Source organism: Saccopteryx leptura, chromosome 3 (assembly GCF_036850995.1).
Source record: "Saccopteryx leptura isolate mSacLep1 chromosome 3, mSacLep1_pri_phased_curated, whole genome shotgun sequence".
In the NCBI taxonomy this organism is placed as follows: Eukaryota; Metazoa; Chordata; class Mammalia; order Chiroptera; family Emballonuridae; genus Saccopteryx; species Saccopteryx leptura.
In genome coordinates this window covers 296765761-296791821 of record NC_089505.1, presented here as the reverse complement: position 1 = coordinate 296791821, position 26061 = coordinate 296765761, and the positions used below count along the sequence as shown (strand labels likewise).

At 42.9% G+C, this 26061-nt stretch overlaps 1 protein-coding gene across 1 annotated transcript in view; it reads right to left on the bottom strand.

Moving 5' to 3' along the window:
• The window catches only part of PAG1 (phosphoprotein membrane anchor with glycosphingolipid microdomains 1), a 120369-nt gene extending 111273 nt beyond the window's left edge, over window positions 1-9096 (bottom strand). The window contains exon 1 of the mRNA XM_066378827.1: window positions 8727-9096. The gene's annotated coding sequence lies outside the window, so the exon portion shown is untranslated. The remainder of the gene's footprint in view (window positions 1-8726) is intronic.
• Window positions 9097-26061: the final 16965 nt, after the last annotated feature.

Genomic DNA, 26061 nt, shown 5'->3' with positions numbered 1-26061 from the left:
AGCATCCAAGTTTCCATGTCAGCATGTTCGACCTCAGCAGGGCTGACGCAGGGATGGGCATGGTTGGGGGTGGCAGGTCTCAGTGAGCAGAAGCAACGTTAACTGTAACCGTGGTGTCACAAATACAGTGGGACTCAATGTCCTAGGAGTCATCCGATCAGACAAGTCCTAAAGAATACACTCACAGAAAGCCTTCCGCACGCAAACCCGGGCTCCTGAGAGAGGAAAATGAAAGATGACGGCCACGCCGACAGAGTCACACCTTTTGGTACTTTTAGGAAATCAACTGATGCCGATCACTTGCAAATGAATACATGACATGGTACAGAGGGACTGGGTCCTATGAAATTGGAGAAGGTACAAATCTGCTGACAGTCAATTAGATCATTTTTCTTCACTTGTCTAGTCATTAGGTTTCCAGAGCTCTATAGTTTAAGCAAAGGCCCCCAGTCAGGTGAAACTGCCCAGGCCTCTGAATAAAGTCTACATGTAGGAAACTGAAGTTTTCACAAGTTTTTAGTCACTCATAAAAGTTCAAAAACTGTATAATCCTAAAAACTCAAGACAGCAACAAGAGATGCTAAAATACAACAGCAGGACAAATAACTCAAACCCCAAGGATATGTAGAACTTACTGAACGAATCTGGCTCCTGAGTAAAATCAAGAAAAAATTGGAGAGGTGGGGCTCAGGAAAACGGTTTTGAACATATAACAAGCTGGTTTTAAATTCCGTATTTGGATTGTATCTCACACACAGATTTGATGCAACGTCCTCATTCCCAGGCAACACTCTCAAAACTTACCTGTTCGACATATGTATTCATTTACTTTAAAAACCTTAGTCTCATCGTGAATGACACAAGACACTATTGTAGTATGTTCATTACTGGTCCTTTTTTTTTTTAATTTAAACAACCATTTTTTTTTAATCACTCAGGAAAATCTGAGATCTCTACACTTCTCCTTTCTATAAGGAGGATGACGTAAGGATATGATCCCAAACACAGATAAAGTTTACCATAGCTCTGCAGTATATCCCATTATCAGTTGAAGGCTTTGTGCTTCCTATTTCACAATGCTAACATCTGGTTTTCTTTTTTGACTTTATTGCATGAACTTTGCTCTTCCTCCACGAAGATACGGACATGATGGTCTGTGGCAGCTGCTGGCCATGGTGGTCACATGCTTTCCAAGCATCCCTATCCTAGGGTCACTGTACAGACCAAGAGAATGGGTAGGATTATTTTTGAAACACAACATAGGACACCTATGCAACATAGTTTAACTACCACAAGGGCTCCAAGACTGGGGGCAGCAGATGTCCTGTATGGAGCTCACCAGACAGCCCTGGCCCTACTCTTGGCTCCAAAATACACTAGTATGACCTTGGACAAGTGCATTATGCATTATTGACCTTCCTGGGCCTCAGTTTTCACTTTTGCAAAAGAGGACAGTAAAGTAACAACTACATAAGGTCACTCTGAGGATTAAAGTAAATGCTGCATGAAGAGTTCTCAGCAGGGCAGTTCGCATGCAGTGAACCCTCTGTGTGTGTGATTCATTCCAATTCTTATCCAGAAGGAACAGCCAGCAAGGACTAGAAACATGGCCAATAAATCATGCTCTGAGCTCTCTTCCTCCCACACCCAACCCCATGCTTTTGAGTTCAGCAATGTCCCAGCCTTGAGGGACCCTCTCTGTCATACTGCATAAAACTGCTTGCTTGTATGACCAGAAACTTGTACAACCTCCCCCATCCTAACCCCCACAACACATAGTTCAGGGATGTACGAGGCTCCTGAATCCCCACACCCAAAGTGAAAATGATTCAAAACCGTAGATGGCTGGGGAAGAGTAAGCCATCCTTGTGCATGGATGGTTGTATTAAAAGCACCTTGCATTTCTTTTTTTATTTTCTTTCTTCTTTTCCAAGTGAGAGGAGGGGAGATAGAGAGACTATCTCCTGTATGTGCCCTGATTGGGATCTACCCAGCAACCCTTCTCTGGGGCTGATGCTCTGCCCATCTGGGGTCATGCTTGCAACCAAGCTATTTTTAGTACCTGAGGCTAAAATTAGCCATCCTCAGTGCCTGGGGCCAATGCACTCAAGCCAATAGAGCTATGGCTGTGGGAGGTGGAGAGAGAGAAGGGGTAGAGGGGTGGAGAAGCAGTTGCTTCGCCTCTGTGCCCTGACTGGAAACTGAAGCTGGGACATCCACACACCAGACCAACATTCTACCACTGAGCCAACCAACCAGGGCCACACCTTGCATTTCTTATCCAGGATGACAGCAAGAAAAAGTCAGATGGCAGAAAAGAGTGACTTGGAAATTTGAAGATGGCCACAGATAAGCCAATAAGTAGATGACACAGACAAGAAATAGAACAGAACTATATGTGAATTCTGAAGAATGTACAGTGGTACCTTGAGATATGAATTTAATTCGTTCTGTAACCGAGCTCGTAAGTCAGTCAACTCGTATATCAAACTGCCGATACTGGACTCGTATGCCAACGCGCCAACTAGTGGCAGCTTCCCGAATCACGACTCGTATCTCGGAATTTCGCTTGGATCTAGAACAAAAATATGGACCTAGTCTCAGCTAGTATCTTAAAAAATTCGTATGTTGGTCTGTTTGTATCTCAAGGTACCACTGTATACTGCTCACAAAAATTAGGAGTTATTTCAAAATCAATATGAAGTGATAAAATAACCCCTAATTTTTGTGTGCAGTACGGTTCAAAGTATATTTTAGACCCAGCTGAAGATTTTACTACAATAACCTAGAACACAGGAGCATTTGAGACCTGAGTATTGACTGAGTAAAAGGGGATCTCTGAACTCTGGAAAGGAGTTCTCACCATGAAGGGGAGCTACTTCAGAGATGCGGAGAGCCTCAGTTGACATCAGGCAAGGGCCCTTTCTGGCACACTCTGTCAGTGGTGTTGTGTCCTCCTGGCAGCTCCTTTCCAGAGAGATTTCATTTTGCATTGAGATATAATTGGTGCATAACATTATATTAATGTCAGGTGTACAACCTCATGAACCAATATTTGTATATGTTGAGAAATATTCACCACAATGAGTCTAGTTCACATTCACAAAGTTACAGATTTTTTTTTCTTGTGATGAGAACTTGTCCAGTTTACTCTCTTAGCAATTCTTTAAATAGACAACCCAGTGTCATTAACTGTAGTCAGTGCACAGAGTTTTGATTTTTCCAAAATAAGGCCAACTTGGAACATCTGTCTTGAAATGCTCCCAGCGGCAGGATGCATTAGCTCAGAGGAGTAATTAAATATTGAATCAGTCTGTGAGCACTCTTCTGTCTATGTGCCTTAAATGGCTATATGATTTTAATATCCAGAAAAGAGAGTCAATGTTTATCAAGGGCCAGAACACTAATGTCATATCTGGATGAGAACTTAAGGCAGTGGTTCTCAAAGTGTGCACCCTAAAAGATTTCCAGGTGCGCCCTATGGTATTCCAGAGAAATATGTGCCTGTTGGGGACCAAAAAACCAACAGGGGTTTTAGAGTTTAGATTTTTTTTTTTTTATAAATAAATTTTTATTAATTTTAATGGGGTGACATCAATAAATCAGGGCACATATATTCAAAGAAAACATGTCCAGGTTATCTTGTCATTCAATTATGTTGCATACCCATCACCCAAAGTCAGATTGTCCTCCGTCACCTTCTATCTAGTTTTCTTTGTGCCCCTCTCCCTACCCCTCTGGAGTGTAGATTTTTGGGGAACAGAGGTATGGGGAATTGGCTGTAAGCTGAAAGTCTGACCAAGCCCCCACCTTACTTGTCTGATTAGGTTGCAAAAGGCTGTTAATCTGTGGTGCTGGATTGTTTACACTACCCCCCATGTTCCCTGGAAAGATTGGAGGCAAATTTCTTCTATCCTTTGTTTGGTGTAAAGTTAAGATGATATGTATGGTGGGGGTTTTCTGCACTTGGTAAAATTCTTTGGTTGCCTTGGAAACGTGATCAGAGACCATTGATTTGCTAATGGCCTCACTTTGCCCTATAAATAAAGCAAGATGCAGTTTTTGGGCACTCTTTGTTCTTGCCAGCAGCAATTACAGGACCCTCCCTACCCCATATTTTCTTAATTCTGCATATTTTCTTAATTCCTCACTGTTTCCACTCGGGACCTGGAATTACTAGCTGTGCTGGTTCGTGGTATGTGCCCAGATATAAAAATAATATAGTTACTCTATTATACCATTTCATTACAGAAATACCGCTCTTTTTATTAACACATCATTATATTTCTTATTAACACATTATTATATTATTTTTAGATAAATACACCCAAATAAAATGGATAGATTTCTCAAAAAGAAGCGTGATATTGAAGAATCCGATTCTGGAAGTGAGCAAAAGTTAAGTGTAAATAAAATATGACTTGAAGGCTGATGGGCAGAATTTAATTTATAGCATTTTCCATCACTTAACACTGAACAATACGATTAAATTAGGAGCCCATTCATGGAAGCTTCAAGTGATTTTGGTTTAACATTAACAGAAGAAGAAGAACTGGCAGCTATATCCACTGATCGTGGATTGATGATTAAATATAAGAAATTGTCTCTTGAAGCCTTTTGGATTTCTATAAAAGAAGAATATGTGGCAATATCTAAAAAAGCTTTGAACATTTTACTACAATTTTCAACATCCTATTTATGTGAATTAGGATTTTCTATCCTCAACACAATTAAGAGTAAAAAGAGAGGAATTCTTCAATGTATTAATGAGGAAATGAGATTTTGCCTTTCAAATATATGCCCAAATATTGAAGAAATCGCTAGGACACATCAGGCTCATGTTTCTCATAAACACAAGAATGAAAAAACTTAACACATTTGCGCCGAGACCTGCCAAATTTACTAAATCTTACTAAGAATGTATCTATATATATAAAAAGATAACTTTTTGTCGTTTTTTAAGTTTTTAACCCCTCTTGTTTATGAATTCTAAAAAGCATAACCCAAAAAATGTAATATAAAAATGTTTTTTAATGTCAGAATAAATTTAACTTTGTCGTATTTATTTCTTTAATTACCATAAAAGCACGCTTGGACTTTATATTTTTTTCTTTAATATTTGACTTAATTATTATAACATATTTCTCAGAGATTTGTAAATAGTGCTCCTACAATTATTTGTAGGATTTTAAATGCACCCTAACTTCAAAAAGTTTGAGAACCACTGACCTAAGGAACCATCACAAAAACACTGGCCTATCAATAATTCCCAGCCTCCAGCAGTCAGGTGAGATGTCCAGCAGGCTACTGACTCAGCTTTGACACAGTGCTGCTCACACAGGCCCCTGACACCGCTCCCCATGACACAGGTGGAAAGGCAGAGAGAGGAAGCACGCTTATTTAACGTGGGGTATTTCCAGTTCTGAACAGACATGTGCAGCAAAGTACCAGGGCTCTCTCTCTCCCCTGGGACTGAAGTCATGCTTAGGAATGATATGACTGACCGGCGGTGGTGCAGTGGATAGGGCGTCGGACTGGGATGCAGAGGAATGACAGGAGTGTTTGTGCAGGCATTACTGTTGCTGTAGTGGTTTAGGCTGTCTGGACCACTGCAGCCCCACCTACCGGCAGGAAACCAACTGGGGAGCCCCGTCCTCCAGTGTGAATTGTAACCTCATACCAATTCTATTTCTTGACTTGCTGAAGTGACTGATAAGGAAGTAAAAAGCCACAGAGTCACTTCAAACTGAGGGAGAGCTCTCCTTCCAGCACCTGCTGACACCTCCCCCACCTGCGAGGGTGGGCAGATTATTAACCACTAATTATGATAATAGCAATAGCTCCCCTAGTGAATGCTGTTCAGCAGTTTGCATACTTTCATGCGTCACCTCAATGTCCTCATCTGTAAAGGGAAGATAGTGCAGCCACTTCATTATGCTCTTATGAGGATGAGAGGAGAGATGGAGATAGCACTGGGCAAGCTGAGGCAGCAGGGTCAGAAAGAACAGGGATTGAAACCACAGGCACGGGTTAAGATCCCAACTCTGATTTCTACTATTTGATCTGAGTTTCAGTTTCCCCATCTCCAAAGTAGACATGGAGTCACCTAGCTTGGTAAAGAATTGTGGAAGATGGGAAGGTAGACACCGGCCGGGGTCTGCATCCCTGAGAGGTGTCTAGTGAATGCTTATACCCTCTCCCTTATCATACACATGAACTGATTCTGTTAACCTCCATCAGCCATCATTCAATGTCGTCTGTAGGGTCCATTTCCTCTCCTAACAATGACAATTTTACCCAGTTTCATGTGCCAGACACTGGTTCGACAACTTCATATCTATAAACTCATTTAATCCTTACCACTGTCCCGTGAGGGAAGTGCTGCTATAATCCCCATTTCACAGATGACAACACGGAGGCAAAGAGTTTAAGTAACCTGTCCAGAGTCAAACAGAGGGTACCAAGGGCCGCCAGCCTGGCTCCCTAGTCTGTCCTCCTAACAACACCACAACAGTGCTTTGAGGGGTTGGCCTGCTTGAGATCCCAAGCCAGGATGCAATCTCTCCTAGAGGTAAGCCATGGATACTCTCACAAACCACAGTGTTGACTAACTTTCCAACCTTTGAAATAATACTTTGTACATTTTCTTAGGATTCTTTTTTTTTTTTTTTAAAAGTATGTTTTTATTTTTAAATTCATTTTTATTTTTTATTAAATTTATTGGGGTAACATTAGTTAATAGAATAATACAGGTCTCAAGTGTACATTTCTATGATACATGATCTGTATGTTACATTATGTGCCCACCACCCAAAGTCAAACCATCTTCTATAATATATATTTTAAATGTGGTGCCTTAAGTAGTTCATCTTGTTCCATATGCTGGAATACAATAAATAAATGTGCTTTTTTTAAACTAAAGATTACCTAAATAAATCTTACATTAAAATGTCCCTGTGAGTTTTGATTTAAACAATTATTACAAGTCCAAGTTAAATACATATATAATACATTTATATATTATATATGTAAATATATATATTTATATATTAAATATATATATATATAATATATCTTTTTTAGGGAAGTCTTAATGTTATCTGTTTGGTTAAACCAGGGGTCCCCAAACACTTTACACTGGAGACAGTTCACTGTCCCTCAGACCGTTGGAGGGCCGGACTATAAAAAAAATTATGAACAAATCCTTATGCATACTGTACATATCTTATTTTAAAGTAAAAAAACAAAACAGGAACAAATACAATATTTAAAATAAAGAACAAATAAATTTAAACTGACCAGTATTTCAATGGGAACTATGGGCCTGCTTTTGGCTAATGAGATGGTCAATGTGCTCCTCTCATTGACCACCAATGAAAGAGGTGCCCCTTCTGGAAGTGTGGCGGGGGCGAATAAATGGCCTCAGGGGGCCGCATGTGGCCCGGCCGGCTGTAGTTTGGGGACCCCTGGGTTAAACTAACGAGTTCTATATTAAAAACCTGAATAGCCTCCTTATTTCTAATATTCACTGTCTTAGTCACCACAGTCGTAGATGATATTTCAAAGTATCCTTTTACAAATTTAATCAACTCAAATATTAAACATCAGTGATGATGATCTACTGTTCTGCTTAAAAGGAATCTTTAGGGGAGAGTTAAGAAAGAAAGGTTAAAAAATTCTATCCTTCAAAGTAGACAGGGCAGCTACCTATAAATCATGCTCTTTGTTTATTAAGATAATTACACCCATCTAGTGCACTTAACTCTCAGACTCAACAACTGTCTGGTATGACCAATTTCTACTTTTTCTAAAACAAAGGGGATGTGTTCAAAGGAATCCTCTGCGAGCTCCCTGCATGCTGTTTTAAAACATTACTTATGTGTCTAATTCCTGGAGCTGCCTTGAAAAATACATGGGGTCTTTCCTCGCCTGCTCCCCTATTAGAGAAGACAGACACTCCAATTTGAGGAGGCTACTCTGTTTCAAAGTCCAGGCCGCTATATCATGTCAGCGTTTTCATTAAGTACTGCTCAAGCTGGACCTTAAACAAATGGAATGGGGAGTCACAGCTGCAGCCACTGCAGAGACAGGGTTATCCCGACAGGAGGCTTATATAAGAGGCGCAGGATGTCAGGGTGAAGCTCAAGAGGCATCTGTGTGTATTCCATTGCTTTCAGACTTACCCACATTCTCAAAGTGTATGCAATCACACAGAGCGCATTTCTCATAGTATTCGCCTTAGAGCACAAAACGCTGGGCTGACAAGAAGTTTTTTTCCTCCCCTAAAGGACTGGGCTCAACTATGGAGACGGTGGCAACTTCTGCCTAGGGGGAGAGCGAAGTGGAATGCGCGGGAAGCCTGCAGGCTCGCTGCCGTCCCCTAAGATCGATGGCACCCAGGGCTATGTCAGGAGGGAGGCACTACCCCGAGGACTCAGGCCGGAGGTGACAGGACCCTGCGCACCACCTCGCTACCCCCGTCCCCGCACACACAGCGGAGAAGCCCGGAACGTGCGGTGGGCAGCGGGCTCCATGCCCTACGAGCACCTGTCCTCGCCCTGCACGATTCCAGCTGGCACGTCCGCCCAGGTTTCAGCCAGCCCGCTAGACCGCGGCCTCTCCCAAGTGCGTGCCCACGTCTGGCACACTGACCTCCCCACGCTGGCGCCCAGCTGACAAGAGGTGCCACCCCAGCTCCCCGCAACACGAAGGTGATGGAAACCAACCTCCTCTCCGCACGGCTCTTTCTAACTTCGGAAACTGCAGTCAACTCGCCAGGACGCAGCCGACAGGGCGCCTTCGTGAGACTGTGCTCGGCTACGCGCTATCGGCGGCCCCGCTCTGCACCCGTCGCCTCGGCTTCTCGGTGCCTGGCGGCGCGGCGGCTGCACCAGCCCGGAGGGCGCGCTCCGAGCCCCTAGTGCGTGTCTCCCGCTTCGAAGGAATTGCAGCTCCGCGGGGACGCGGCCAGACAGAAGCCGAGGTGCTGCTTGCTGCCCGCAGAGCGGCCGGCCCGTTCCCAGGCGCGATCACATCGCGAGGTCCCGGCTGGCCGGGGCGGGCACCGCAGTCTGCACTGGCCACCGCGCCGCGGAGAATGACAGCACCGACGAGGAGCGGCCGGGAGGCGCGGGCTGCGCGAGTGCGCATGAGCCGAACCGCGGCGGTGCGTCACCAGGAGGGAGGGAGGGGGAAGGGCTATGAGGGGAGGGGCGGAGCTATCCCCGGGTGGGCGGGCCATCCCGGGAGGGGCGGGGCAATGGGGGACGGGGTGTGGCGGGGGTCGGGGAGCATTCCTTGGGGAGCCCTACCTGCTCCCCACAAGATCCAGAAAGTTGACCCTCTCAGATTTGGTGAGCTTAAAACTGTGGGTTGATGGGCACATAATGTAATCAACAGTTCAAAAAAGTCAAATAGTCATAAAACATATAAATAAGAATGTTATATTAAAAAAAACACAAACACCTGTGCGGTTGAACTTGTTTACCTCAAGATCTATTGTCCCTCAAAAAGTACTGTTTACTAAGCGGTCCTTAGGGCTTAGGCAAGCCAACAAAAGCCTGTTTAATTCTGGTTATAGCTTAACCTTTAGAAGCTGGAATTTAGAGATGGGTAAAAAAGATGAAGGGCTTAAGAACTACAAATTGGTAATTACCAAATAGTCACAGGGATGTAAAGTACAGCATAGAGGAAACAGTCAATAATAGTGTAATAATTAGGTATGGTGTCAGATGGGTACTGGATTTATTGGAGTGATCACTTAGTAAGTTATATAATGTCTAATCACTGGGGTGTACACCTGAAACTAATATAATATCACATATCAACTGTAATTGAAAAATAAAAATTATTTAAAGTAAAAAAAGAAGCTGGAATTTAGAGGACAATGGTCCTCTATCTTGGCTGTACCTTGTAATAATTTGGGAAGGTTGTAAGAGCCCTTTGTCTTGGCCGCACCCCTGGAATCTTGGGTGGGGCCCAGATATCAGGGTTTGTAAAGCTTCCCACATGATACAACAGAGTCCTTGAAACCTTTAATGTTTGACAGAATCTTCTGGGGGTTGGCTGAGACTGCAGGTGAGACTGCAGGTTCCAGTTCGGTAGGTCTGGATGGCAGGGGAGAGTCTTCATTTCCAACATATTCTCAGATAATGACAGTGCTGCAGGTCAGAACCACCCCATCCTTGTTGCTGATGTTTGATCTGACACCTGGAATAGCTTCCGGAACCTTGGTCTGCGGAAAAATCACCGGAGTAGGTTTTAAAAAATGCAGAGCACATGCCCAGGCCCTGCCCACTGTGGCTGCGGTTCAGACTCTGGCCAAAGGCGGGGTTCTGGAATTCCATCGTAGATGAATTTGATACGGGTGTTGTTTGAACTAAACATCAGGAAATGAGCCGAGCCACCTGGACTTGGGAACAGCCTTTAGCAAGTGTAAAGACCCAAGCTTATTTGACCAGGTCCAAGTCCAATGGATGCTTTATATGGCTAGTCAAAATTTTCTACAATTATTATTCACTACTTAATAGGGGAATATTTAAATTACATTAAACACACATCTATTCATTTTAGATATCCTGAAAGGGAACTTAAAGTTGGCTGTGGAAGAAGGCTGATTAGGAGGGGAGGCTGTCAGATGGCCTGTTGGACAATGTACATTGCAGAGGGAAGGGTGTGTAGCAGGAAGCAAAGCTTGGGACTCAACCTGGAGCCCAGAAAGACACCTTGGAGAAGAAGATCCAGGGACCCGGCTGCTCCTTCTCCTCATAGCACAGGGTGCAACTCAGGTGTCCAAGAGCTTATGAATGTATGGTGCACCACACACATTACCTCACTGAAATCTCACAATGGTCTTGTAAGTTAGATAAAAAAAGACATTATGCCCATTTTAGAGATTTAGAAAAAAAAACACTCTGGACCTTAGTTGACTTGCACACACAGTGGAACTTGAACAAGAGTGCAGATGTGGAGATCAGGCGTGGCTTCTACAGAAAACAGTGACTCAGGTCTTACACAAGAAAATGGTTTCTATGTTTCCTGTTCACATCCTTGAAGGCTGCCTCTATCTCTTGAGTGAGAAAGGCTTTCATTTTTGTAGGAAGGAAGTGCATTTTGTGTCTTCATCCCAGTTTTGCAGCTCCAGGAATTGGGATGCAAAATGTTATTCTAAGAGCATCCAGTCCTGGGACGGCCACTGCAGCTTCCCAGTGCAGGCTTCGCGGAGAGGTTCAGAGAGCAGTATTCACATTTTCTCATGTAAAGTGTTATCAACAATCCTCCTTTGATCTCTGCCCAGAGAAGCCAAGTGATTTAAACAAAAAATCTGGGCCCCAAATCTTAAGCCTCCATCCTCTTCCTCTGCTCTCTTTTCTTTAAATGACACCCTAGAGACTGTTTTACATTTCCGAGTTTTTCATACCAAGATTTGCCATTAGTAAATGAGAACCAAATGCACTTCAAAGCCAGTCCTTGATGCAGAAGCAGAGTGTCAGGAACGATTCTTGTGCTTGTTGTAAAGGCTATGAACTGCATCCGCAACCTGAGTAAAGTTTCAGAAGAAAGTGTGCGATGTTTCTGCGCACTTTTCCAATCGAGGGGTTTGCCCAGGAACGCTGAACTATGAACAATGCCCTACTCACCTTTATCTTTATGTACACTGGAGCTCTTCCGTGTGATTAGGAAATAAGAAACAACAACAACATATGAATGAATGCCTAATGGAAAGAATCTCTGTAGATGAGGAAGCTGGTTGTGGACTTTCGTTAGTTTTTAATAAAAAAAAAAACCAAAACAAAACAAAACAAAGGTAATACAATAAACCTGTTGAGACCTTTGGGAGAAGAACCAAGCCTGTTTTGCTTAGGTGTTAGAAACTCTAATGAGATTATTTATCTATATAGTATATGAATTCCTTTGCATATTGACTTTCAGGGATCCGGGACTGAATTGTATAAAAAGGGAATTAGCATGTTCCACTGTCACTGTATTTTGAGCCACTGTTATTTGCATTAAACACATGAAATGTGTCCTAGTGAATTCATATTGACTGTGTCAATATTGACCGTGTCCAATTTAGAATTTGTTTCTCATTAGCCACTATGTTATATGGTAAGGAGTAGCAGCGACATTTCCCTCCCTGTATGGTCCGTATTGCCTATGGGTGAGCAAAGCCTGCTCTTTGGCTGGGAATTTCTTCAGTCAATGCCTCTAAAGTCCCAAGAGTGAGGGATTCAATTATTCAAATGCTAGCGACTCCATTGAACCCAATTTTCTGCTCATTCAGGAAGCTGTACCTAATAGAGATTTTTATTAAACTTTTTTTTCTGCTGAAAGTCACAGGCTTATCACTGAGCAGAGAAGTTTGCCCCCCCCCCCAAATTCTCCCTATTTGTTGATTACATTTCTTCACCCATTTCACTCAAAGGGATTCTTTGATGTGAAAATCCTCCAACCTCTGCCTGCTTGATAGTTAGTTTTAAGCCAGATAAAGAGAACTATGGGGAATCCAAGGTGACCAGCGAGGCCCAGACAGAAGTGGGAATGTAGAATTCAGTTTCACTAAAGAAGTGAGGTTGCCATAAAAATTAATACAAGTTGTGCTTGTTTTTGGACATGGCTTATTACAAAGTTTGCCTTGTTTGAGCACATGCAGCTGCTAGTAACTTCACAGGAAACCAGAACTAAATTGGTGGTGAGACGAGGGGTGGGGCTAGGAGGGGGCACCGGGAGATTGACATTCTATCTTTTTCTACTGGGAAACTGCTGAGCAGTATTGGAAAGCCCAGTTCCTCTAACACAGGACACTCACAAAGTGCCTGAATGTCAAAATGTTTACTTCTCAATTGGTTTTTTTTTTCTGAATACTTTGCTTAGAACTTAGAGCAATCAATACAATAAATGACCATGGTTTTCAGGATAGCTCCAATGTATGTTTGCTAATAAGATAGTGTTCATTGAAACTCCAAGCCTGAAAGGAAATAGGTGCTGAGGAGGATTCTGGCATAACGGTAAGAGTAGGTCTGAGGCTAGAGAGGTTGGAATTTAGGGACCAAAAGTGAAGACTGGCCATGGCCTTTGCTGGCTGAGGAGCAGAGGCTGGTGAAGGCTGAGTGTCAGTAGCTCTGAGCGAAGGCTGGGAGAAATATGGGCCTATGACCAAGATGAGAAATAGCAGTGGAAATGGCACCTGTGGCTTAGCGTTTGTCTTTACTGAACATCTTAAAGGTCCCATGTCTGACTTAATTTATAGGTAAGAATGATCAGAGATTCATGCATAGATTATAAATCCCTTATAAATAGTTAAATTCTTTTTTTTTTTTTTTTTTAAAAAAACTACTACAGAAATTGTACACTCACTATTCATCTCTGCGGATCACCCACCCTTCCCTCCCAACCACGGTGCCTCTAGCAGAAGGAGGCGCTGGTGGAGTGGCCACTCCCAGAGGGAGAGCCTCACAGAATTGCCTGGCTCAGCTCCAATATCTCCACCTTTTGCTGGAATCACAGGACTGATGTTGGGATGACCTCACACAGAGTTACGGTAGCTTCAAGCACACAGTAGGTTCCTATTAAACGCTACTTGTTAGGGTAGCTTTTTATTCCAATTTGGAGTGAAAATCTGTAGCTAGATGTCTCCTGATGTTCGTTTGATCACTGTCATGCAGTGATTCACTGTGGTTTTTTTAGGAAAGTGTTTTCCTTTCCTGACAGAATGACTTAAGAATGACTTTAGGGCTCTTGTGGGAACAGGAGAACGTGTAGTAAAGGCTTTCAGAGGAGATCAAGACAAAGCCTGCTGATGCTGTTCTGTGGCCTTGTGCTGTACCGCAGAGGAAAAGGCAGGGCTTACCCTTGACACTGCCAGATCTTTCTCCTGGGGGCAAGAAATTATGGTGGGAAGACTCAGTTCTTACAAAAGTGAAAACAGAGACTGCCGGAGTGCCTTAAGGAAATGTCTTTGCATGGCAGACTAAAGAATGGGTACGCCTATTCCTCTCTGTTTTCCTGACCTTACACACCCCTCCCGTTTGCTCCCTGACCCCATCACCCACGATCCGTGGCTCTACCACTGCTGTGGATGCTCACGCTGTGGACAGAGGTTCCGTAGGTTTGCTTTTGAATTCTTCTGCTTTTATTGTTTCCAGGTAAGACGGTCTTCACAAACTTAAATTTTAAGACAGCATCTGAGAAAACTGTTCACTTCCTTAGTCATAAGTCACTTACTAACTGACAAACCAAAATTCAGGATCAAGAAAGGACAATGGATGAAGTTAATGAGAGTTTCACTTAGAAGCAAATGGCACGATGTCCAAAGTCAGAGAGATACGAGAGGCCCCAGTGGCTAAAATATGTCTGCCCTTTCCTATCCATTGTATGCGCATATTCCTCCATCCCTGCCCTCCCTGCGCTTACTGGGCACATAGACTTTCCCGCTGTCCCCTCCGCAGGGCGGGAACCATCTCTTGTTATGGAGGAGTGAAAGAGGACGGGCGGAGGACACTCAGAGCGCCGCGGCTCTCTCTGTGAACCAGCCCACGTGGAAGTGGAGGACCCTGCACCGTTTTCATGGCTTTCTTCCTCAGTCTGCATAAGGCTCCTTATCTGAAAACCGGGAATCGTCATAGTAACTCTTGTATTCCCTGCGAGTCAACCGTTAACCATTGCAGCATCCTCACGAGAAAGAAGCACTCAGTTTCTGCTGAGCTCTCTTCCTTTCCCTACTCCCCCAAATAGAAAGAACACTTTCTGGAGAGGGACGATGGCCAACACTTGTGAGGGCTGCACACATTTGGCCATGGTCAAACCTACTGTTCTGAACCAGCAGCACAGCCTCTTGGCATCTGAGACGTTACTGGTGCGGTTGGTGGTCAGACCCTCTGTGGATGTCAAACGTTTTCCTTGGGGGGAGGAATAAAAACACAGCCCTGGAAGAGCGAGGACCTTCGTGATATCACAGAAACCCACGGAAGAGAAGAAAACCCCAGAGTAAACCATCATGCCAAGATGTTTTGTAAAAATAGCAGTTGGTTTTTTAGAAATATTTAATCCCGAATTCCACTGAAGTGCACATGGCATTTCCTGTTTCTGGAGAGTTGAAGGAAAATTAAGCTCTGTTTGAAAGAGAGCAAGCAGAGCCAGATGTTGGCATTGGTAATGACCCCTGGAACCCAGCGCTCATGTGGCCGCCGTAGAGACGTGTGGGACAGCTGTCTGAAGCCGTGGGAGCCTAATTTCTCTTGGCTAGAAAAGAAACAGTGTAGAGGCTGTTTTGTTTAGATATGCAAGGGGACAGCTGAGCCCAAGGAACATTATTTTGGTTTGTAGAACCAGCAACAGTCATTTAAAATATTATTTATATTCCTTTGACATACTTTGTTCGAATCACATATTCAAGGAATGCTCAGTATCCAACCAACTATAATACCATTCTAAAAGATTTTAAAAATATTTTTGTTTTTAAAGAAAATGCTACGTTATAATATTGTGAAACCAGTTATAATCAATCTGATAGTAGTTTGCTTTGTCTATTTTAATTCAATATTTTTCTGAAAATACATGATTGGACTTTTTGATTAAAGGAGATGTAGTTAACGGGAATATTATTTGCTTTATCTTTCACTATACCCTACCCTGAATCTCCTACTATGGTCAAAATGGTTTGCTCTTCATTGGTTTATTACTCTTTGTACTTTCTTCATTTTGCATTTCATTGTTGCTTTTTAACTCAAGTTCTCCTCTCTTATCTCTGTCCTTCAAATACCAGCCTTACTGGAATGTCTAATTCATACCTCACCCCATTCATGAAGTTGACCTTGATGGTCCGAGCTCCCCTGCTGAGAGGTTTCTCCTCTTATGAGCTTTTGTGACGCCTACAGTCTATATCATCCTCATCCTCATGGCACTGCTCCTAAACTGCCCCCGCTTCCTGGTTCACACCTTCAAACATCTTTGGGATTTCTTGATTGACAAGGGACGGTCTTATGATATTCTTAACAAATGAATTTGCACACATACACAAGTTTATTCTAATAAGATGTGGAGAGGAGCCTACCAGGTGTGTGGTAGGCTTTCAGTCTGACTCCATGACCTCTAAGGTAGGAAAGAAGAGCTGGAGATTGAGTCCAATCATGTTGCCAGTGATTTAATTAATCATACCTATGTCCCAGTGACCCAGGACACTAAGGCTTGGAGAGGTTCCTGGTTGGTGAGCATGTCAGTGTCTGGGGCCAGTGGTGTACCTGACAACACAGAGACAGAAGCTTCTGCACTCAGCACTCTTCCAGACCTTGTGCTATGGACATCCTCATGTGGCTCATTCATATCCTTTATCTAAACACTCACCCTAAATATAGCGCTTTCCTGAGTTCTGTGAGTCATTCTAGTGAATTGTTGAAACTGAAGAACAGTTCTGACAACCTCTGAATTTGCAGCCAAGTCAGACAGACGTGCAGAACGCCGGAGGACCCCACTTACACAGAGCACCTGAGGTCGGGGCAGGCTTTGGGGACCTTGCCCTTTACCTTGTGGGATATGACCCTAACTCCAGTTAGTTAGTATCAAAAAATTGAACTGAATTGTAAGGACATCTAGTTGGAGTCAGGTGTCAGAACAAATATTGTAGTGCATTTAAGAACAAATCATGTGCCCTGGCCGGTTGGCTCAGCAGTATTGTTGGCCCAGTGTGTGGAAGTTCGGGTTCAATTCCTGGTAAGGACATACAGGAGAAGTGACTATCTGCTTCTTCTTCTTCTTCTTCTTCTTCTTTTTTTTTTTTTTACAGAGACATAGAGTCAGAGAGAGAGACAGATAGGGACAGACAGACAGGAACGGAGAGAGATGAGAAGCATCAATCATCAGTTTTTCATTGTGACACCTTAGTTGTTCATTGATTGCTTTCTCATATGTGCCTTGACTGTGGGCCTTCAGCAGACCGAGTAACCCCTTGCTCGAGCCAGTGCTTTGGGTCCAAGCTGGTGAGCTTTGCTCAAACCAGATGAGCCCGCGCTCAAGCTGGCGACCTTGGGGTTTCGAACCTGGTCCTCCATGTCCCAGTCCGATGCTCTATTCACTGCACCACCGCCTGGTCAGGCCCATCGGCTTCTTTACCCCTTCCCCTCTCTTTTCTATCTCTCTCTCCCCCTCTGGAAACATGGCTCAAATGGTTGAGCAGTTGGTGCCCTGTGCTGAGGATGGCTCGATGGTCTCATCTCAGGTGCTAAATAGCTCGGTTGCTGAGCAACAGAGCAGCAGCCCCAGACAGAGTATTGCTTGGTAGGGGGCTTGCCAGGTGGATCCAGGTTGGGGAGCATGCAGGCGTCTGTCTCTGTGCCTCCTTGCCTCTCACTTAATAATGATAATAATAATAAAAAGAACAAATCCTGTTTTTTGTGTTGTTTTATTTACAGTGTTACTAACATGGAGCAGAAATGACATCACCATCTCAAGATGAAGAAGAGAGCAATTGTATCAGGGATTGTGTTCTTATCAGTCAACCTGCTATGTTGATTGATGGTCAGTCAAGTAATCAACAGATTTTCATTTGTGCACCTCATCTCTCCAGGGGACTGCAGGCTCCTGAGAGTCAAGTTCACATTTTCTACGTCTTTGTATTTCAAACCATGCCTAGTGAATTGTCTTGAAAATCCTAAGCACTGATGATTTGCTTTAAGGTTGATAAGATAATGTACGAATAACTACTCATTAATGATAACACTAACTTTGCCTTTCATGCGTTTTTAAGTCTTATCTCTCTGAACATTACTTTAATACTCCCTTTTGCCTCCTTATTTCACAAGTAGGAAAAGCTAAGCCATAGATAAGCATCTCTCTTAGGGCCTCAAAGCAAGTGAGGATCAGACCTGAAATTAGAAGTCCATCTCACCTGGGTTTCCAAGCCTGTTATTTAACTTATCTTCCTTACACAATAAGTGCTGCTAGTCATTTCTAGTTCCAACCATTATATGGATGATGACAAGGAGTAATGTTACTGTTGGTTCTATTATGCACGGCATATTGATACATCTTAAAATAGTTGATTTAACCTTGTGTTTGTCCTAGCAATTAAACTAAGTGTCTTCTTGACAAATTAAATCAGTGAATCATTTATACTGATAGGAAAGATTAGGAACTGAACAGCTTTAGATATATACTCCTGAAAAGGATAAGAAATAGACTTCAAGTATCAGCAAAAATATAGAAACAAGAAGCATAAAAAAAAAAAAGAAATCTCAGGAGTACAAAAATAACTATTTTGCTTATCTAACAGGTTAAAATTTAATTATCCCTGTGGGGTTGTAGCTGGACTCACTCTTGGAGTCCCTTTAGGTTATAAATCAAAACTGAAACAATTACTTTGCAGCCAGAGGAGTTTCTAATGACGGTGGAGGATGCCAACCAGCAATTTATTTCAGATGGGAGAATAGAGAGAGAAATCTCATTTCATTTTATGTGATTTAATGTTACTCATCAGAAGTAATTACTTGCTTTTCTAACACTCCAAAGTTTTACTTTATTACTAATGGGATAACTGAAAATGGCAGCAGATGGAGTTAAGGAACAGTCATTACTACTTGTAACATCCTACTTGCCAACATGCAGCCATGCCCTTTAAGAGCTTTAAATCCCCTTCAAACATATAGTAGGAAATGTGTATGCTCCTTCAACCCAGTGCTGAGCACATAACACACCCAATGATAAACAATAGGCTGATTCTCAACACAGCTCTCAAGGATCTCGATCTACACGGCAAACGCTGACACGAGTGAGGGTTTCTGGGAGATTGCACTTTAGACATGACTTGTGACACTTTCTCAGAGAGAGCAGGTGATTTCAGTGCCCATTTTTCAGCTAAGAGAAAGGTCAATGGTCTTTCCCTTCTAGAAGACTCCTGGGTCAATAGTGACATGCTCCTGGCCTTGGTCATCTGTTCCATACAATCTTTTGTATGTGCTCTTGAATGGGAGACACCTGGGTAATACGACTTTTTAAGAGAAGGTTTCTGAGTTGGCCTGATGTTAGTTATTTCAACAGTATTTAATTCCAGGGGAGGTCAGGTTGGTTCTGTTTGGAGATCCACTTGTAGGAAATCTAAACTTTCAAAATTTCAGGGCAGTTTCCTAACTAATCTAGACTTTTCCTGAATTAAGGGTGATACAATTATATGGTCTGCTGCAGGACCAGTTCCTAACCTTGGCCAGAGAGTCTATACCTGCTACAATAGGGACCCCAAAGTAGTTGTAGGAGGTGGAGCTGGTGGTAATGGATACGGCCGTCTGTGGGTGGTGAGCAGTGTGAGCTCTGGAGGAATGGCAACCAGTTCACATTCCTCCACTGTCAGGTACTAAAAGTTGGTCAAGTTGCATAGTCTCTCCCTGTCTCACTTGTAAAATGTAGCAAGAGCTTATCTTAGTTAATATTTAAGAATAAGGCAATAAAAGCTCATGGTTTTTTAAACAGGTGGCACAGTCTCTGGGACCTAGAAAGTGTTTAAATGAAAACCAGTATAAGTAGTGCTTACTTTTATGCATTTTGGGTGGGTAGCTCCTCTAACGTTCGCAAAGACTGTGTGAGATCCTGCATTCTCATTTCACAGATGAAGAAACTGGGGCACATCCAGGCCAAGTAACCTGTCCAAGAGCACATAGCTAATGGATAGCAGGTTACCTCTTCACATTTCATCCTGTGCCGCGCTGTTCCAGAGTCCACATGTTCTCTGCTACTTCTTTCCTAACTTAATGTGACATCTCATGATTGTTCTTTCCCTTCCTGTAAGTCTTTCCAGCTCAGTGACACAGAGATGACCTCCGTTACCTTAGGTCGTGTGTCCCAGGACACGCAGCAGCTGGCTCCTTCTGATGCTAAACCACTGCAATCTGTGACAAGCCACTTGTCACTTCACGGTTCCCTCAGTGACAGGAAATGGCAGCAGGAAGAGCTGAAAGGCCGTGTCGGAGGAGTTATAGTTCCGTTTGGATTCCGGCACTCTCCTCGCTGTGTAAACCTGAAGTTCTTCTTGGGGCTTAGTTTCCTAAATTATAAAATGACAGATTCAAACTGGAATAGTTTCATGCATTTCCACAGCTAGAATTTTACAAGAGTCTATTTACGTGAACTTAAATATTTGCTGCTTACCTACTGTGTGTTCTTTGCTGTGGATAGAAACAGAGAATGTAGAGAAGCTGCGTTCTAGCCATAAGGCTTTCTGGTGGCATGGTAGGACCCGGCTGAAGTAATCAGGATGGAGTGTCTCCATGAGTTGGGAAGTCCTGGGTTCAAATACAATTTTTCTTTCTTCTCTGTATAGCACCTTAAACAAACTATCTGCATGCACTTCAATCTTCTCATTCATAAAATAGACTTGATAACACTTGCCTTATAAGATTTGGATCCTTGCCGATACTCATCAATGTTATTAAAAGCACTCAACAGATGCTTTGAGTAAACACAGTGTTAAAAAGAGAGAATTCAAAGGATGCCAGCAGGAAAAATACGTCATACAGTGGAAACTTAAAAAGTGCATATGAAGCCATGGGCTCATTTCATTTCCATGCCCTGTTTTCAAAAGCAACTAGGAAGTTATCTTCCAAAATGCACTGCAAACTGGGCAAGGACTTAATATCTGGACCCAAACACAGGTTTACAGGGAGGGTCTCCTCCAGTTCATCCAGAAATGCCCTCACCAAGCGCTGTGGCAGGCATGTCTGTGCTCACGTGGGTGGAAGTGTGTCCTTCATGGAGGTGACCAGTAGACGCATGGGTTGTCTGCTATCTCAAAACCCAAATCCCTGCAGAAGGCAGCAACACTTGGATAAGCAAAAAATAATGTGTTTTTCAGGAGCGAGCAGTCTGAGGTGGGGGTGTATGTGTGTGTGGAGGGGACTCATCTGTCCCATTCCTGACATTTTCCCTCTATGTAGAAGGGGTTCCGGCAGCGCGACCTGTCTGGACTTTCTTCTCCCCCTCCCTGGTTCCCACCCAGAGAAGGAGAGTGACTTTTATCTGCTGGTGGGATTGGGCAGCCAGCCCCTGGTCTTCTCTGTTAGGTATGAGGTGCCTGTAGGCAGTGAGCATCCGCCCTCTGGTGTCTGTGTTACAGGGTGGTTTGCTCCCAAAACAGGAGGTGCTTGGGGGCCCAGTGCGCCCTGCAGCATGAAGGGGAATCCTCTAATTCCAGTGGTGGGACCTGCTGTACTGAGACGCCTACTTGCCCATTCATGTGTTAAGTCATACTCCAATAACATCTTTATTGGTAATGGATGTTCTACTGTGGCTTCCATCTACCTAACTTCTCTATGCCTTAATTTATTTGGAGTTCAAGTGAGGGGGGAAAAAGACATCAGTTATTGAGTACCCTCGATCTCCAGACTTTCAAGATATTGTTGACCCCACCCCAGAGGCCTCTAGTTTCTTGCTCATAGATCGGTTTCTGCAGATTTACCTGCATGGCTTTCGTCCATTTCCCCCCGGATGGTGCTGTGTAGTTTCCAGGAGGACTGTGGACTAACGCAGCTCATTCTCCCGTAGACTCTGAATACTCTAAAGCTCAGTCAATGAGTGGGAAGAATTTAATAATCGTTTCATCCTCTGCATGTGAAATGAGTTATAAAGAGATGTCAATGAATACTCTCATAATTACAAACATATAATTTTAATATACTGTTTTGATGCTAAAGGTACTTATTATTTTACATTACTATCAGGCGTTTGTTAAGAATAAAATGTGTATTAAAGTAAAACGCATGTCTAGGCAACATGAGAAGCATGTCGTTTAATCAATTTGTAAATTAAGAGAAAATGAAATGGAAGGAGATTGAGTTCACACACATCCTGCCCGTTGGTGGTCAAGCCTGACACAAGTGGTGGGCTACTGTGTGTCCCAGTCATGCCCCGACCTGGTGTCCTACCTAAACATCATACAGTGTAGCTTACATAGTGACCACATGTAAATTCAGGGCTCCCACAGCAATATTCTCTGTTCAGCTCACTTCAGCATCTGTTTATTTGACTCAAACTTTCTTTCTTTCTTTTTTTTTTTTATTAAGTGACAGTCAGGGAAGACAGAGACAGACTCCCACGTGTGCCCTGGGCCAAGATCCACCTGACAAGCCCCCTACCAGGAGATGTTCTGCCCATCTGGGGCTGCTGCTCTGTTGTTCAGCAACTAAGCTATTTCAGCCCCTGAAGCAAGGCCATGGAGCCATCTTCAGCATCCGGGGCCAACCTGCTCTAACCATTCGAGCCATGGCTACAGGGTGGAAGAGGGGTGCAGGGGGAGGGGTGGAGAGGCAGATGGTTGCTGACTGGGAATCTAACCCAGGACATCCACACACCTGGTGGACACTCTACCACTGAGCCAACCAGCCAGGGCCTGACTCAAACTTTCTATATGCCACGTTCTGTGTTTTGTTTGGACAAAAGAATGAAAAACCCAGAAAATATGGATCTATTCTCACAGAGAACAACAGGGAAAAATCAACTACATTTGTTAGTTAAATTTGTAATTGCTGGCAAAGAAATATTTTCTAAATATAAAGGTGACATTATTTAAATATAATATATACTCTTATATTTATTGCTTTGTTTCTTACAACAGGAAAATTAAGAGGAAAATATCTTGAATGTCCATCAATAGGAGATGGTTTTGCAAATTACTGTACTTCTATTCTATGGAATAGTATGCAGTTATTTGACAGAATGAGGTAGATCTATATGAAAGAAGTTGAAAAAATATAATGATATATATTTTAAAAATTAGTTATGTGCACGATTCTATTTTTGTAAAAACAACTATTGTAGCAATGCTATTTTATGTATTGTGTGGCTATTGGTTTAACAAAGGGACAGGTATGGAAAGTTATACCAAATTTTTAACAGTGGTTATATCAGGTGGGCAGACTTTTGAACCGAAATGAAGAGATGTAGTACCTTTAATTAAAAGCATTGACACAAAGGCTCTACTGGAAAAACAATGCATAATGTTAAAGTAGAAAAATCTAGACTTTATCTCAACTAAGAAAAATAAACAGGAGCATTATAGTGATGAAAGTGTCAGGATGTTAACATTTGCCTCAGGGCAGAAGAATGATTATTCTAAGTAAATTTTTTCTCTCCCTCTGGACACTGTTAGGTAATCTCTGTCTTTTCCACAGAAGCCTTAATGTAACAATCCAGAAAAAATAAATGACACTTATCAAGAAGATGTTTGTGTCTATTGGATTATTAATTACACTCTTAAGTTTCCTTTTTAAAACTAGGACATAGTAGAAGAATCCAAATGAAATAATTTCTTTTAAAGTAATTATAAGGTGAGATTATGCCCTTATTCTGGAAACAATTATTTAAAACAGCTTTTGGCAATTATTTGGGATTTTCTAGTGCATTTAGAATCAGTAGCATACTATACCTGCTCCAGTTAAGCAAAGTGCATCTTGAGGCTCATCTTGATGTGCTAACCACGCGCTAGTAGCTTGAGAAAGAACCACAGTGTGCTAATCTGTAATATCACGATGCAAAAATTCATAGAATAAAAAGCACATCTCAGAATTCCAAAAGACTTTCTCCTCTAGCTAGTAACTATTTAAAAAGAGGCACACTCTAAAGACAATAAAAAAAAAAAAATAGATAGAATCCTTTTTATGTAGAAATTTATTTTCTCAAACCTGAGGAGCTTAGAGTGATAACCGCTTACATGCGGTGTGTGAAGTGTCTGAGTAATGTAAACAACCCATTGGATAAACATTATCGATTGCCCACCACAGTTCATGGTCTCACCTTTGGGATGAGCAGCTGCAGACAAACAGAAATTACATGCGGTGTGGTGGATGGCTGCCCAGACCACTGCAGGGCATTGGGTCAGGCACACGGGAGCAGGGATGGAGAGGAGGAAACACACAGGAAAGAGTGGGCTTGGTTCCCACCAGGCAAATCTGTGCTGTTAAACTGGACTGCAACAGGAAGACTGTCACTTTCAAGTTCTCAAACTTGAATATGTCCATTAACCTTTAAGTGGTGAATCTCTGATTTGATTTGTGCTGAACTAAAAAATGCGACAAGAGCTAGCCAAGTGCTTTACGAAGTTATTGCGAGGATTAGAGGAGGTAGTGTACAAAAGCATATTTTATAAAGTGTGATGTTCATGACATAGACTGGGTATATGAATAATCAAGAGCATGCTTATATCCTTTGGAGCACATATTACAGAGTCTTCTATTTATTAAATTTATTTGTGAGACAGGACATGTATTTATGATGCAATGATGTATTAGTTTTGGCAGCCATTTTCACTAGAAAAACCAAGGCTCCTGGTTAATGTAAAATTAAAAGCCAGTTTGCACAGGCAAGAAGTACTTAAATTAACCTCGTGCAGTCAGCAGGTGGAACGCGGCATGGTCACATGATTCAACTGTCTGCTGGTGGGTGGTGTTTTCTCATCTGTGCTTTCCTGGAACACCAATTCATGGGTTCAGTGTGACTCATTGATTCAATAATTCAGAGCTGATTTTGGGAACAACTATTGAGAAATGATAACATTTTAGACCCTCAGTAAGAGCCATTGATACCATGGTGAGAAATGCATCCATATTTGCTGACATTATGGATGTTACAGCATAGAATAGGAGGCAGAGAATTGTCAAACACTTGCACAGACCATCGTAACCATGACAATCACTTGGAAAGAGATATGTAATTCCATAAGAACCTGTAATTTCTAAGTTTTATTTAGTCAGAGAAGTCTCAGAAAAGACTTCTGATAGTGGCCAGAACATGAAGAGGACAGAGAAGAACATTCCAGGTAAAGGAGACAGCTTGTGCAAAGGCCCTGAGGCAGGAGGGAGCTTGGCAAGATGAGTAAATGATAGAAGGCCAAAGTGGCTGAATTGCAGGGTTATGGGCTGAGGTTGGAAAGGTTCATGGGAGCTGAAAACTATGCAAGACTTGTGTGTGTGTGTGTGTGTGTGTGTGTGTGTGTGTGTGAGAGAGAGAGAGAGAGAGACAGAGAGAGACAGAAAGAGGGACAGATAGGAACAGACAGACAGGAAGGGAGAGAGATGAGAAGCATCAATTCTTCGTTGTGGCCCCTTAGTTGTTCATTGATTGCTTTCTCATATGTGCCTTGGCAGAGGGGGTGTGGCGGGGGGGGAGGGCTACAGCAGACCGAGTGACCCCTTGCTCAAGGCAGCAACCTTGGGCTCAAGCTGGTGAGCCTTGCTCAAATCATATTAGCCCACGCTCAACCCGGCAATATCAGGGTTTCGAACCTGGGTCCTCCGTGTCCCAGTCTGATGCTCTATCCACTGCGCCACTGCCTGGTCAGGCTATGCAAGACTTGAAGTCTGTGTTCCCAGAGAGGAGTAGGATCTTAACTAATTGCTATATCTTCACCAGACCTGTATTTTTTTGGGGAAAAAAAAGGTAATAATTCTCATTATGTTTGGAAGAAGAGATCAGAGGTGGGCAAGGGTTGATTTTTTTGTTTCATATTGCTGCTGAAACAAATTACCATAAATGAAGCTGTTAAAACAGTATCATAGTTTCCACAGGTCAGAGGTTGGGGCTCTCTGCAGCTCCTGAGGGTAGACCTCACGTATCATTGGCACGCAGGTTCTCACCTCAGGCTCATGGGTTTTGGCAGAATTAATTTCCTTCACTTGCTTTGCACTTGGTAGTTCTCTCATCTTCAACACTGCCAGGCCAGATCCTTCTCACACTTCTGACCTCTGCTGCCTTTCAGCCACTTCCTCTTCTGCATTCAGTGGGCAGATGGCCCTGTTTGTGTTCATGTGCTGACCATGGGCTTCCCGGGATAATCCAGGATGATTTCCCTATTCCAAATTCTATGTAACCTTGGTTACATCTACAAAGGCCCTTTTTGCTGTATAACACAAGTTATTCACAGGAGTGGTATCAGGGCAGAGGTGATGGAGGTCAAAGGTCTGCCTACCGGGTAACAAAAGGATACCAATGGGAAAGTTATTCAAGCAGGTGAGGTTGGTTACCTGCACCCGAGCTGTGCTGGAAGAGATGGAGACAACTGTTCAGGAGAATACGAGAGGAATACTGGGG